The sequence below is a fragment of the Pseudophryne corroboree genome, unplaced genomic scaffold (assembly GCF_028390025.1).
Source record: "Pseudophryne corroboree isolate aPseCor3 unplaced genomic scaffold, aPseCor3.hap2 scaffold_149, whole genome shotgun sequence".
Lineage (NCBI taxonomy): Eukaryota > Metazoa > Chordata > Amphibia > Anura > Myobatrachidae > Pseudophryne > Pseudophryne corroboree.
In genome coordinates, this window is record NW_026968120.1 from 992,205 (window position 1) to 1,004,907 (window position 12,703).

The following is a 12,703-nucleotide window of genomic DNA, read 5'->3' on the forward strand; positions in this document are numbered from 1 at the left end:
CTGAGCAGGAGAGACACACTACTAGTATTACTGAGCAGCAATAAGTAACCACTGATACTGAGCACTGATATTGAGATTTCCACTGAGAGAACATAGCCACGTCCTCTCCGCTCTCTCTTCAATGCACGAGTAAAAATGGCAGCAACGCGCAGCTCTTTATATGGAATCCGAATCTCACGAGAATCTGACAGCGGGATGATGACATTTTCCCTTGTTCAGGTTTTCCGAGTCAGGCAGGAACAACCGAGCCTGCCTCGGACCAATGTAAACCACGTGGAGTTCGTGGGGAATTCGGTTCTCGGAGAACCGAACCCACTCCTCTCTACCTTATACCCATCAATTGTTTTTATTTTCAATCTAAGCCCCTGCAGTTTTCTGTAAGCATCTGCTTCGCTATGATGATCAACAAGTCACAAGGGCAAACACTCAGGGCTTGAGGCGTAGATCTTAGGACCAGCTGCTACAAGCATGGCAGAGGTGTCACTATCACTGGTGACACCCAGAGAGGTGGCGAGGGAGATTGTAATGCAGTGCGCGCAGATAAACAGCGCAATGGTAAAAAGGAGTCATGGTTTCATAGGTAGGGGCGTGGCCTGGTGGCCTGAATCTACATTTTGTTGCTCCGGGTGTCCCGGGGGTTGGGGCTGCACCCGGGGACTAGTGTGTGAGCGGTGCTGGCTCCTGCACAGTGACAGGGCATGGCCACCCAGCATGACGCCTCCCTTCTTGACCATGCTGTAATTGCAGTCGCACTGCAGTTCAGCGTGATCATAAAAAATGGTGTAGGCTCCTGCTGGTGCAGACTGTAGAGAAAAGCTGCTGTGACCACGCCCCCTGTGTCTCCTCCGTTGCAGACCCCATTTTGAAGCCTTGCCCCCGGACTAAGAGAAAAGAATGCCCTTGCGCACTATCCTGACTTCTCCTCCCGTCTGCTTAATTTGTGCCTTCCAACGCACAATGCGAACAACAGGTGGTGCTGCAGGGCCCACACACTTTTACTTGCCTTACAGAACAGCTCTGGAGCTGTTACAGTGCCCAGCTGCTGCAAGAAATCAGCTTGAATGCATCAGGGGATGGGGCATGGCCAACATGAGCCCCACACCAAAGGAGGGTGGGGGTGTTTAATGCGAACTAGGGGTCATCCAAGCACTGCAAAAGGCCGCCATGCCCTGCATGCCCCTTTTCTCTTTTCATATGCAGATGAGGGTTCCAGTCAACTTTGGCCCACTGCTTGGATTTACATCACCGTATGCAAATCCGTCTGCTGCAGACCTTCCCCCAGGAGTGCTTGTACTAGTTGTTGCATATGGGCCCTCATTCCGAGTCGTTCGCTCTGTAAATTTCATCGCATCGCAGTGAAATTCTGCTTAGTACGCATGCGCAATATTCGCACTGCGACTGCGCCAAGTAATTTTACAATGAAGAAAGTATTTTTACTCACGGATTTTTCTTCGCTCCGGCGATCGTAATGTGATTGACAGGAAATGGGTGTTACTGGGCGGAAACAGGCCGTTTTATGGGCGTGTGGGAAAAAACGCTACAGTTTCCGGAAAACACGCAGGAGTGGCCGGAGAAACGGGGGAGTGTCTGGGCGAACTCTGGGAGTGTTTGTGACGTCAAACCAGGAACGACAAGCACTGAACTGATCGCAGATGCAGAGTAAGTCTGAAGCTACTCTGAAACTGCTAAGTAGTTTGTAATCGCAATATTGCGAATACATCGGTCGCAATTTTAAGAAGCTAAGATTCACTCCCAGTAGGCGGCGGCTTAGCGTGTGTAACTCTGCTAAAATCGCCTTGCGAGCGATCAACTCGGAATGAGGGCCATGGTTTGATATTTGATGGTGCTTCAGTATTAGGCAGCCTTCCGCCCTCCCATGTTCATCTGAAAAGATGTGGTCTCCCTGCAGTTGTTGTCCCCAGATGAGAGTTCCCTTGTGCTGCCTCAGTTGAATCTCCTTTACTTGACAGAGATGTGCCTGAGCAGCGGCCCTCACCAGCCCTATCCCAAATCATACTTATTTTGCATAGGAGATACCATGGTCATGAAGATTGTTCTCCCAGGGTTAGGTTCATTCATTGCATTCTGGGTATGCTGACCCCTGTGATTTTCCCAAATGTGGGAAACTCGACTGCATTATTTGTGGTAGTGGGGGACTGTGTTTGTGCTTTCCTCTGGTCAGCTCTGGTAAAAGTCAGATTTCTTTGTCTCAGATCTTCCTCTAGCCTTGTTCTTCTTTCGAGAGTTCCCTGGTGCTGCTTCAGTTGGATCTCCTTCACTTCACAGGGGGGAACCCGAGCAGCGACCCTCCCCAGCTCTAGCCCAACTCCTACTTACCTGCCAGGTGAGATACTATGATCATGAAGGTGCTTCTCCCAGGGCAAGGCTCAACCATTGCACTCTGGGTGTGCTGCTCCTGCGATTTCCCCAAATGTGGGAAACTTGACTGCATAATTTGTGTTTCCCCTCGTCGGCTCTCGTATAATTCAGATCTCTTTGTCTCAGGTCTCTCTCCAGCCTAGTTTGCTGTCTGTTTCCACTTCTCTTTTCTTGAGCCGCTCCCTTCTATGCCCTTGCGCACTATCCTGACTTCTCCCGTCTGCTTACTTCGTGCCTTCCAACGCACAATGCGAACTACAGGTAGTGCTGCAGGGCCCACACCCTTTTACTTGCCTTACAGAGTAGCTCTGGAGCAGTTACAGTGCCCAGCTGCTGCAAGAAATCAGCTTTAATGCTTCAGGGGCTGGGGCATAGCCAACATGAGCCCCACACCGAAGGAGGGAGGAGGTGTGTAATGCAAACTAGGGGTCATCCAAGCGCTGCAAAAGGCCGCCATGCCCTGCACGCCCCTTTTCTCTTTTCATATGCAGACGAGGGTTGAAGCCAACTTTGACCCACTGCTTGGATGACATCACCATATGCAAATCCATCTGCTGCAGGCCTTCCCCCAGGAATGCTTGCACTAGTTGTTGCATTTGGTTTGTTGTTTGGGGGTGCTTCAGTATTAGGCAGCCTTCTGCCCTCACATGTTCATCTGAAAATATGTGTTCTCCCTGCAGTTGTTGTCCCCAGATGAGAGTTCCCTTGTGCTGCCTCAGTTGAATCTCCTTTACTTGACAGAGATGTGCCTGAGCAGCGGCCCTCCCCAGCCCTATCCCAAATCATACTTATTTTGCATAGGCGATACCATGGTCATGAAGATTGTTCTCCCAGGGTGAGGTTCATTCATTGCATTCTGGGTATGCTGACCCCTGTGATTTCCCCAAATGTGGGAAACTCGACTGCATTATTTGTGGTAGTGGGGGACTGTGTTTGTGCTTTCCTCTGGCCAGCTCTGGAAAAAGTCAGATTTCTTTGTCTCAGATCTTCCTCTAGCCTTGTTCTTCTTTCGAGAGTTCCCTTGTGCTGCCTCAGTTGGATCTCTTTCACTTGACAGGGGGGTGCCCGAACAGCGACCCTCCCCAGCTCTAGCCCAACTCCTACTTACCTGCCAGGTGAGATACTATGATCATGAAGGTGCTTCTCCCAGGGCAAGGCTCACCCATTGCACTCTGGGTGTGCTGCCCCTGCGATTTCCCCAAATGTGGGAAACTTGACTGCATAATTTGTGTTTCCCTTGGTCGGCTCTCGTATAATTCAGATCTCTTTGTCTCAGGTCTCTCTCCAGCCTAGTTTGCTGTCTGTTTCCACTTCTCTTTTCTTCAGCCGCTCCCTTCTATACCCTTGTGCACTATCCTGACTTCTCCTCCCGTCTGCTTACTTTGTGCCTTCCAATGCACAATGCAAACTACAGGTAGTGCTGCAGGGCCCACACCCTTTTACTTGCCTTACAGAGCAGCTCTGGAGCTGTTACAGTGCCCAGCTGCTGCAAGAAATCAGCTTGAATGCTCCAGGGGATGGGGCATGGCCAACATGAGCCCCACACCAAAGGAGGGTGGAGGTGTTTAATGCGAACTAGGGGTCATCCAAGCACCGCAAAAGGCCGCCATGCCCTGCACGCCCCTTTTCTCTTTTCATATGCAGATGAGGGTTGAAGCCAACTTTGACCCACTGCTTGGATGACATCACCGTATGCAAATCCGTCTTCTGCAGAACTTCCCCCAGGAATGCTTGCACTAGTTGTTGCATTTGGTTTGTTGTTTGGGGGTGCTTCAGTATTAGGCAGCCTTCTGCCCTCCCATGTTCATCTGAAAATATGTGTTCTCCCTGCAGTTGTTGTCCCCAGATGAGAGTTCCCTTGTGCTGCCTCAGTTAAATCTCCTTTACTTGACAGAGATGTGCATGAGCAGCGGCCCTCCCCAGCCCTATTCCAAATCATACTTATTTTGCATAGGAGATACCATGGTCATGAAGATTTTTCTCCCAGGGTGAGGTTCATTCATTGCATTTTGGGTATGCTGACCCCTGTGATTTCCCCAAATGTGGGAAACTCAACTGCATTATTTGTGGTAGTGGGGGACTGTGTTTGTGCTTTCCTCTGGTCAGCTCTGGTAAAAGTCAGATTTCTTTGTCTCAGATTTTCCTCTAGCCTTGTTCTTCTTTCGAGAGTTCCCTTGTGCTGCCTTAATTGGATCTCCTTCACTTTACAGGGGGGTACCCTAGCAGCGACCCTCCCCAGCTCTAGCCCAACTCCTACTTACCTGCCAGGTGAGATACTATGATCATGAAGGTGCTTCTCCCAGGGCAAGGCTAACCCATTGCACTCTGGGTGTGCTGCTCCTGCGATTTCCCCAAATGTGGGAAACTTGACTGTATAATTTGTGTTTCCCCTGGTCGGCTCTCGTATAATTCAGATCTCTTTGTCTCAGGTCTCTCTCCAGCCTAGTTTGCTGTCTGTTTCCACTTCTCTTTTCTTGAGCCGCTTACTTCTATGCCCTTGCGCACTATCCTGACTTCTCCTCCTGTCTGCTTACTTTGTGCCTTCCAACGCACAATGCGAACTACAGGTAGTGCTGCAGGGACCACACCCTTTTACTTGCCTTACAGAGCAGCTCTGGAGCTGTTACAGTGCCCAGCTGCTGCAAGAAATCAGCTTGAATGCTTCAGGGGCTGGGGCATAGCCAACATGAGCCCCACACCAAAGGAGGGTGGAGGTGTTTAATGCAAACTAGGGGTCAGCCAAGCGCCGCAAAAGGCCACCATGCCCTGCACGCCCCTTTTCTCTTTTCATATGCAGACGAGGGTTGAAGCCAACTTTGACCCACTGCTTGGATGACATCACCATATGCAAATCCATCTGCGGCAGGCCTTCCCCCAGGAATGCTTGCACTAGTTGTTGCATTTGGTTTGTTGTTTGGGGGTGCTTCAGTATTAGGCAGTCCTCTGCCCTCCCATGTTCATCTGAAAATATATGTTCTCCCTGCAGTTGTTGTCCCAAAATGAGAGTTCCCTTGTGCTGCCTCAGTTGAATCTCCTTTACTTGACAGAGATGTGCATGAGCAGCGGCCCTCCCCAGCCCTATTCCAAATCATACTTATTTTGCATAGGAGATACCATGGTCATGAAGATTTTTCTCCCAGGGTGAGGTTCATTCATTGCATTTTGGGTATGCTGACCCCTGTGATTTCCCCAAATGTGGGAAACTTGACTGCATTATTTGTGGTAGTGGGAGACTGTGTTTGTGCTTTCCTCTGGTCAGCTCTGGTAAAAGTCAGATTTCTTTGTCTCAGATCTTCCTCTAGCCTTGTTCTTCTTTCGAGAGTTCCCTGGTGCTGCCTCAGTTGGATCTCCTTCACTTCACAGGGGGGAACCCGAGCAGCGACCCTCCCCAGCTCTAGCCCAACTCCTACTTACCTGCCAGGTGAGATACTATGATCATGAAGGTGCTTCTCCCAGGGCAAGGCTCAACCATTGCACTCTGGGTGTGCTGCTCCTGCGATTTCCCCAAATGTGGGAAACGTGACTGCATAATTTGTGTTTCCCCTCGTCGGCTCTCGTATAATTCAGATCTCTTTGTCTCAGGTCTCTCTCCAGCCTAGTTTGCTGTCTGTTTCCACTTCTCTTTTCTTGAGCCGCTCCCTTCTATGCCCTTGCGCACTATCCTGACTTCTCCCGTCTGCTTACTTCGTGCCTTCCAACGCACAATGCGAACTACAGGTAGTGCTGCAGGGCCCACACCCTTTTACTTGCCTTACAGAGTAGCTCTGGAGCAGTTACAGTGCCCAGCTGCTGCAAGAAATCAGCTTGAATGCTTCAGGGGCTGGGGCATAGCCAACATGAGCCCCACACCGAAGGAGGGTGGAGGTGTGTAATGCGAACTAGGGGTCATCCAAGCGCTGCAAAAGGCCGCCATGCCCTGCACGCCCCTTTTCTCTTTTCATATGCAGACGAGGGTTGAAGCCAACTTTGACCCACTGCTTGGATGACATCACCATATGCAAATCCATCTGCTGCAGGCCTTCCCCCAGGAATGCTTGCACTAGTTGTTGCATTTGGTTTGTTGTTTGGGGGTGCTTCAGAGTAGCTCTGGAGCAGTTACAGTGCCCAGCTGCTGCAAGAAATCAGCTTGAATGCTTCAGGGGCTGGGGCATAGCCAACATGAGCCCCACACCGAAGGAGGGTGGAGGTGTGTAATGCGAACTAGGGGTCATCCAAGCGCTGCAAAAGGCCGCCATGCCCTGCACGCCCCTTTTCTCTTTTCATATGCAGACGAGGGTTGAAGCCAACTTTGACCCACTGCTTGGATGACATCACCATATGCAAATCCATCTGCTGCAGGCCTTCCCCCAGGAATGCTTGCACTAGTTGTTGCATTTGGTTTGTTGTTTGGGGGTGCTTCAGTATTAGGCAGCCTTCTGCCCTCACATGTTCATCTGAAAATATGTGTTCTCCCTGCAGTTGTTGTCCCCAGATGAGAGTTCCCTTGTGCTGCCTCAGTTGAATCTCCTTTACTTGACAGAGATGTGCCTGAGCAGCGGCCCTCCCCAGCCCTATCCCAAATCATACTTATTTTGCATAGGCGATACCATGGTCATGAAGATTGTTCTCCCAAGGTGAGGTTCATTCATTGCATTCTGGGTATGCTGACCCCTGTGATTTCCCCAAATGTGGGAAACTCGACTGCATTATTTGTGGTAGTGGGGGACTGTGTTTGTGCTTTCCTCTGGTCAGCTCTGGAAAAAGTCAGATTTCTTTGTCTCAGATCTTCCTCTAGCCTTGTTCTTCTTTCGAGAGTTCCCTTGTGCTGCCTCAGTTGGATCTCTTTCACTTGACAGGGGGGTGCCCGAACAGCGACCCTCCCCAGCTCTAGCCCAACTCCTACTTACCTGCCAGGTGAGATACTATGATCATGAAGGTGCTTCTCCCAGGGCAAGGCTCACCCATTGCACTCTGGGTGTGCTGCCCCTGCGATTTCCCCAAATGTGGGAAACTTGACTGCATAATTTGTGTTTCCCCTGGTCGGCTCTCGTATAATTCAGATCTCTTTGTCTCAGGTCTCTCTCCAGCCTAGTTTGCTGTCTGTTTCCACTTCTCTTTTCTTGAGCCGCTCCCTTCTATGCCCTTGCGCACTATCCTGACTTCTCCTCCTGTCTGCTTACTTTGTGCCTTCCAACGCACAATGCGATCTACAGGTAGTGCTGCAGGGCCCAGACCCTTTTACTTGCCTTACAGAGCAGCTCTGGAGCTGTTACAGTGCCCAGCTGCTGCAAGAAATCAGCTTGAATGCTTCAGGGGCTGGGGCATAGCCAACATGAGCCCCACACCAAAGGAGGGTGGAGGTGTTTAATGCAAACTAGGGGTCAGCCAAGCGCCGCAAAAGGCCACCATGCCCTGCACGCCCCTTTTCTCTTTTCATATGCAGACGAGGGTTGAAGCCAACTTTGACCCACTGCTTGGATGACATCACCATATGCAAATCCATCTGCGGCAGGCCTTCCCCCAGGAATGCTTGCACTAGTTGTTGCATTTGGTTTGTTGTTTGGGGGTGCTTCAGTATTAGGCAGCCTTCTGCCCTCCCATGTTCATCTGAAAATATATGTTCTCCCTGCAGTTGTTGTCCCAAGATGAGAGTTCCCTTGTGCTGCCTCAGTTGAATCTCCTTTACTTGACAGAGATGTGCATGAGCAGCGGCCCTCCCCAGCCCTATTCCAAATCATACTTATTTTGCATAGGAGATACCATGGTCATGAAGATTTTTCTCCCAGGGTGAGGTTCATTCATTGCATTTTGGGTATGCTGACCCCTGTGATTTCCCCAAATGTGGGAAACTTGACTGCATTATTTGTGGTAGTGGGAGACTGTGTTTGTGCTTTCCTCTGGTCAGCTCTGGTAAAAGTCAGATTTCTTTGTCTCAGATTTTCCTTTAGCCTTGTTCTTCTTTCGAGAGTTCCCTTGTGCTGCCTCAGTTGGATCTCCTTCACTTTACAGGGGGGTACCCGAGCAGCGACCCTCCCCAGCTCTAGCCCAACTCCTACTTACCTGCCAGGTGAGATACTATGATCATGAAGGTGCTTCTCCCAGGGCAAGGCTCACCCATTGTACTCTGGGTGTGCTGCTCCTGCGATTTCCCCAAATGTGGGAAACTTGACTGCATAATTTGTGTTTCCCCTGGTCGGCTCTCGTATAATTCAGATCTCTTTGTCTCAGGTCTCTCTCCAGCCTAGTTTGCTGTCTGTTTCCACTTCTCTTTTCTTCAGCCGCTCCCTTCTATACCCTTGTGCACTATCCTGACTTCTCCTCCCGTCTGCTTACTTTGTGCCTTCCAATGCACAATGCAAACTACAGGTAGTGCTGCAGGGCCCACACCCTTTTACTTGCCTTACAGAGCAGCTCTGGAGCTGTTGCAGTGCCAAGCTGCTGCAAGAAATCAGCTTGAATGCTTCAGGGGCTGGGGCATAGCCAACATGAGCCCCACACCGAAGAAGGGTGGAGGTGTTTAATGCAAACTAGGGGTCAGACAAGCGCAGCAAAAGGCCACCATGCCCTGCACGCCCCTTTTCTGTTTTCATATGCAGACGAGGGTTGAAGCCAACTTTGACCCACTGCTTGGATGACATCACCATATGCAAATCCATCTGCGGCAGGCCTTCCCCCAGGAATGCTTGCACTAGTTGTTGCATTTGGTTTGTTGTTTGGGGGTGCTTCAGTATTAGGCAGCCGTCTGCCCTCCCATGTTCATCTGAAAATATGTGTTCTCCCTGCAGTTGTTGTCCCTAGATGAGAGTTCCCTTGTGCTGCCTCAGTTGAATCTCCTTAACTTGACAGAGATGTGCCTGAGCAGCGGCCCTCCCCAGCTCTATCCCAAATCATACTTATTTTGCATAGGAGATACCATGGTCATGAAGATTATTCTCCCAGGGTGAGGTTCATTCATTGCATTCTGGGTATGCTGACCCCTGTGATTTCCCCAAATGTGGGAAACTCGACTGCTTTATTTGTGGTAGTGGGGGACTGTGTTTGTGTTTTCCTCTGGTCAGCTCTGGTAAAAGTCAGATTTCTTTGTTTCAGAGCCTTGTTCTTCTTTTGAGAGTTCCCTTGTGCTGCCTCAGTTGGATCTCCTTCACTTGACAGGGGGGTGCCCGAGCAGAGACCCTCCCCAGCTCTAGCCCAACTCCTACTTACCTGCCAGGTGAGATACTATGATCATGAAGGTGCTTCTCCCAGGGCAAGGCTCACCCATTGCACTCTGGGTGTGCTGCCCCTGCGATTTCCCCAAATGTGGGAAACTTGACTGCATAATTTGTGTTTCCCCTGGTCGGCTCTCGTATAATTCAGATCTCTTTGTCTCAGGTCTCTCTCCAGCCTAGTTTGCTGTCTGTTTCCACTTCTCTTTTCTTCAGCCGCTCCCTTCTATACCCTTGTGCACTATCCTGACTTCTCCTCCCGTCTGCTTACTTTGTGCCTTCCAATGCACAATGCAAACTACAGGTAGTGCTGCAGGGCCCACACCCTTTTACTTGCCTTACAGAGCAGCTCTGGAGCTGTTACAGTGCCCAGCTGCTGCAAGAAATCTGCTTGAATGCTTCAGGGGATGGGGCATGGCCAACATGAGCCCCACACCAAAGGAGGGTGGAGGTGTTTAATGCGAACTAGGGGTCATCCAAGCACCGCAAAAGGCCGCCATGCCCTGCACGCCCCTTTTCTCTTTTCATATGCAGATGAGGGTTGAAGCCAACTTTGACCCACTGCTTGTATGACATCACCGTATGCAAATCCGTCTTCTGCAGAACTTCCCCCAGGAATGCTTGCACTAGTTGTTGCATTTGGTTTGTTGTTTGGGGGTGCTTCAGTATTAGGCAGCCTTCTGCCCTCCCATGTTCATCTGAAAATATGTGTTCTCCCTGCAGTTGTTGTCCCCAGATGAGAGTTCCCTTGTGCTGCCTCAGTTGAATCTCCTTTACTTGACAGAGATGTGCATGAGCAGCGGCCCTCCCCAGCCCTATTCCAAATCATACTTATTTTGCATAGGAGATACCATGGTCATGAAGATTGTTCTCCCAGGGTGAGGTTCATTCATTGCATTTTGGGTATGCTGACCCCTGTGATTTCCCCAAATGTGGGAAACTCAACTGCATTATTTGTGGTAGTGGGGGACTGTGTTTGTGCTTTCCTCTGGTCAGCTCTGGTAAAAGTCAGATTTCTTTGTCTCAGATTTTCCTCTTGCCTTGTTCTTCTTTCGAGAGTTCCCTTGTGCTGCCTCAGTTGGATCTCCTTCACTTGACAGGGGGGTACCCGAGCAGCGACCCTCCCCAGCTCTAGCCCAACTCCTACTTACCTGCCAGGTGAGATACTATGATCATGAAGGTGCTTCTCCCAGGGCAAGGCTCACCCATTGCACTCTGGGTGTGCTGCTCCTGCGATTTCCCCAAATGTGGGAAACTTGACTGCATAATTTGTGTTTCCCCTGGTCGGCTCTCGTATAATTCAGATCTCTTTGTCTCAGGTCTCTCTCCAGCCTAGTTTGCTGTCTGTTTCCACTTCTCTTTTCTTCAGCCGCTCCCTTCTATACCCTTGTGCACTATCCTGACTTCTCCTCCCGTCTGCTTACTTTGTGCCTTCCAATGCACAATGCAAACTACAGGTAGTGCTGCAGGGCCCACACCCTTTTACTTGCCTTACAGAGCAGCTCTGGAGCTGTTAAAGTGCCCAGCTGCTGCAAGAAATCAGCTTGAATGCTTCAGGGGCTGGGGCATAGCCAACATGAGCCCCACACCGAAGGAGGGTGGAGGTGTTTAATGCAAACTAGGGGTCGGTCAAGCGCCGCAAAAGGCCACCATGCCCTGCACGCCCCTTTTCTGTTTTCATATGCAGACGAGGGTTGAAGCCAACTTTGACCCACTGCTTGGATGACATCACCATATGCAAATCCATCTGCGGCAGGCCTTCCCCCAGGAATGCTTGCACTAGTTGTTGCATTTGGTTTGTTGTTTGGGGGTGCTTCAGTATTAGTCAGCCTTCTGCTCCACCCTCCTTTGGTGTGGGGCTCATGTTGGCCATGTCCCATCCCCTGAAGCATTCAAGCAGATTTCTTGCAGCAGCTGGGCACTGTAACAGCTCCAGAGCTGCTCTGTAAGGCAAGTAAAAGGGTGTGGGCCCTGCAGCACTACCTGTAGTTTGCATTGTGCATTGGAAGGCACAAAGTAAGCAGACGGGAGGAGAAGTCAGGATAGTGCACAAGGGTATAGAAGGGAGCGGCTGAAGAAAAGAGAAGTGGAAACAGACAGCAAACTAGGCTGGAGAGAGATCTGAGACAAAGAGATCTGAATTATACGAGAGCCGACCAGGGGAAACACAAATTATGCAGTCAAGTTTCCCACATTTGGGGAAATCGCAGGGGCTGCACACCCAGAGTGCAATGGGTGAGCCTTGCCCTGGGAGAAGCACCTTCATGATCATAGTATCTCACCTGGCAGGTAAGTAGGAGTTGGGCTAGAGCTGGGGAGGGTCGCTGCTCGGGCACCCCCCTGTTAAGTGAAGGAGATCCAACTGAGGCAGCACAAGGGAACTCTCAAAAGAAGAACAAGGCTAGAGGAAGATCTGAAACAAAGAAATCTGACTTTTACCAGAGCTGACCAGAAGAAAACACAAACACAGTCCCCCACTACCACAAATAAAGCAGTCGAGTTTCCCACATTTGGGGAAATCACAGGGGTCAGCATACCCAAAATGCAATGAATGAACCTCACCTCGACTGCTTTATTTGTGGTAGTGGGGGACTGTGTTTGTGTTTTCTTCTGGTCAGCTCTGGTAAAAGTCAGATTTCTTTGTTTCAGATCTTCCTCTAGCCTTGTTCTTCTTTTGAGAGTTCCCTTGTGCTGCCTCAGTTGGATCTCCTTCACTTAACAGGGGGGTGCCCGAGCAGCGACCCTCCCCAGCTCTAGCCCAACTCATACTTACCTGCCAGGTGAGATACTATGATCATGAAGGTGCTTCTCCCAGGGCAAGGCTCACCCATTGCACTCTGGGTGTGCTGCCCCTGCGATTTCCCCAAATGTGGGAAACTTGACTGCATAATTTGTGTTTCCCCTGGTCGGCTATCGTATAATTCAGATCTCTTTGTCTCAGATCTCTCTCCAGCCTAGTTTGCTGTCTGTTTCCACTTCTCTTTTCTTCAGCCGCTCCCTTCTATACCCTTGTGCACTATCCAGACTTCTCCTACCGTCTGCTTACTTTGTGCCTTCCAATGCACAATGCAAACTACAGGTAGTGCTGCAGGGCCCACACCCTTTTACTTGCCTTACAGAGCAGCTCTTGAGCTGTTACA

General features: G+C 50.4%; 16 non-coding genes and 2 pseudogenes across 16 annotated transcripts; 17 read left to right on the top strand and 1 right to left on the bottom strand.

The window, feature by feature from the left end:
- Positions 1 to 2,013: 2,013 nt before the first annotated feature.
- Positions 2,014 to 2,177, top strand: LOC134998863 (U1 spliceosomal RNA). The gene has a single exon (XR_010201028.1). It is a non-coding gene; the product is annotated as a U1 spliceosomal RNA (small nuclear RNA).
- A 152-nt stretch (positions 2,178 to 2,329) lies between these two features.
- Positions 2,330 to 2,465, top strand: LOC134998452 (U1 spliceosomal RNA; annotated as a pseudogene).
- A 698-nt stretch (positions 2,466 to 3,163) lies between these two features.
- Positions 3,164 to 3,327, top strand: LOC134998896 (U1 spliceosomal RNA). The gene has a single exon (XR_010201060.1). It is a non-coding gene; the product is annotated as a U1 spliceosomal RNA (small nuclear RNA).
- Positions 3,328 to 3,479: 152 nt separating this feature from the next.
- Positions 3,480 to 3,642, top strand: LOC134999215 (U1 spliceosomal RNA). The gene has a single exon (XR_010201375.1). It is a non-coding gene; the product is annotated as a U1 spliceosomal RNA (small nuclear RNA).
- A 674-nt stretch (positions 3,643 to 4,316) lies between these two features.
- Positions 4,317 to 4,480, top strand: LOC134998750 (U1 spliceosomal RNA). The gene has a single exon (XR_010200919.1). It is a non-coding gene; the product is annotated as a U1 spliceosomal RNA (small nuclear RNA).
- Positions 4,481 to 4,632: 152 nt separating this feature from the next.
- LOC134998414 (U1 spliceosomal RNA) lies at positions 4,633 to 4,795 on the top strand. The gene has a single exon (XR_010200678.1). It is a non-coding gene; the product is annotated as a U1 spliceosomal RNA (small nuclear RNA).
- Positions 4,796 to 5,469: 674 nt separating this feature from the next.
- On the top strand, positions 5,470 to 5,633 carry LOC134999037 (U1 spliceosomal RNA). Its single transcript, XR_010201196.1, has one exon. It is a non-coding gene; the product is annotated as a U1 spliceosomal RNA (small nuclear RNA).
- A 152-nt stretch (positions 5,634 to 5,785) lies between these two features.
- Positions 5,786 to 5,921, top strand: LOC134998549 (U1 spliceosomal RNA; annotated as a pseudogene).
- A 1,020-nt stretch (positions 5,922 to 6,941) lies between these two features.
- Positions 6,942 to 7,105, top strand: LOC134998996 (U1 spliceosomal RNA). Its single transcript, XR_010201157.1, has one exon. It is a non-coding gene; the product is annotated as a U1 spliceosomal RNA (small nuclear RNA).
- Positions 7,106 to 7,257: 152 nt separating this feature from the next.
- LOC134999141 (U1 spliceosomal RNA) lies at positions 7,258 to 7,420 on the top strand. The gene has a single exon (XR_010201303.1). It is a non-coding gene; the product is annotated as a U1 spliceosomal RNA (small nuclear RNA).
- Positions 7,421 to 8,094: 674 nt separating this feature from the next.
- Positions 8,095 to 8,258, top strand: LOC134999038 (U1 spliceosomal RNA). Its single transcript, XR_010201197.1, has one exon. It is a non-coding gene; the product is annotated as a U1 spliceosomal RNA (small nuclear RNA).
- A 152-nt stretch (positions 8,259 to 8,410) lies between these two features.
- Positions 8,411 to 8,573, top strand: LOC134998323 (U1 spliceosomal RNA). The gene has a single exon (XR_010200608.1). It is a non-coding gene; the product is annotated as a U1 spliceosomal RNA (small nuclear RNA).
- A 674-nt stretch (positions 8,574 to 9,247) lies between these two features.
- Positions 9,248 to 9,411, top strand: LOC134998983 (U1 spliceosomal RNA). The gene has a single exon (XR_010201144.1). It is a non-coding gene; the product is annotated as a U1 spliceosomal RNA (small nuclear RNA).
- A 142-nt stretch (positions 9,412 to 9,553) lies between these two features.
- LOC134999142 (U1 spliceosomal RNA) lies at positions 9,554 to 9,716 on the top strand. The gene has a single exon (XR_010201304.1). It is a non-coding gene; the product is annotated as a U1 spliceosomal RNA (small nuclear RNA).
- Positions 9,717 to 10,390: 674 nt separating this feature from the next.
- On the top strand, positions 10,391 to 10,554 carry LOC134998892 (U1 spliceosomal RNA). The gene has a single exon (XR_010201056.1). It is a non-coding gene; the product is annotated as a U1 spliceosomal RNA (small nuclear RNA).
- Positions 10,555 to 10,706: 152 nt separating this feature from the next.
- LOC134999196 (U1 spliceosomal RNA) lies at positions 10,707 to 10,869 on the top strand. The gene has a single exon (XR_010201356.1). It is a non-coding gene; the product is annotated as a U1 spliceosomal RNA (small nuclear RNA).
- An 828-nt stretch (positions 10,870 to 11,697) lies between these two features.
- On the bottom strand, positions 11,698 to 11,860 carry LOC134998309 (U1 spliceosomal RNA). The gene has a single exon (XR_010200593.1). It is a non-coding gene; the product is annotated as a U1 spliceosomal RNA (small nuclear RNA).
- A 468-nt stretch (positions 11,861 to 12,328) lies between these two features.
- On the top strand, positions 12,329 to 12,491 carry LOC134999079 (U1 spliceosomal RNA). Its single transcript, XR_010201242.1, has one exon. It is a non-coding gene; the product is annotated as a U1 spliceosomal RNA (small nuclear RNA).
- The last annotated feature ends 212 nt before the right edge of the window (positions 12,492 to 12,703 follow it).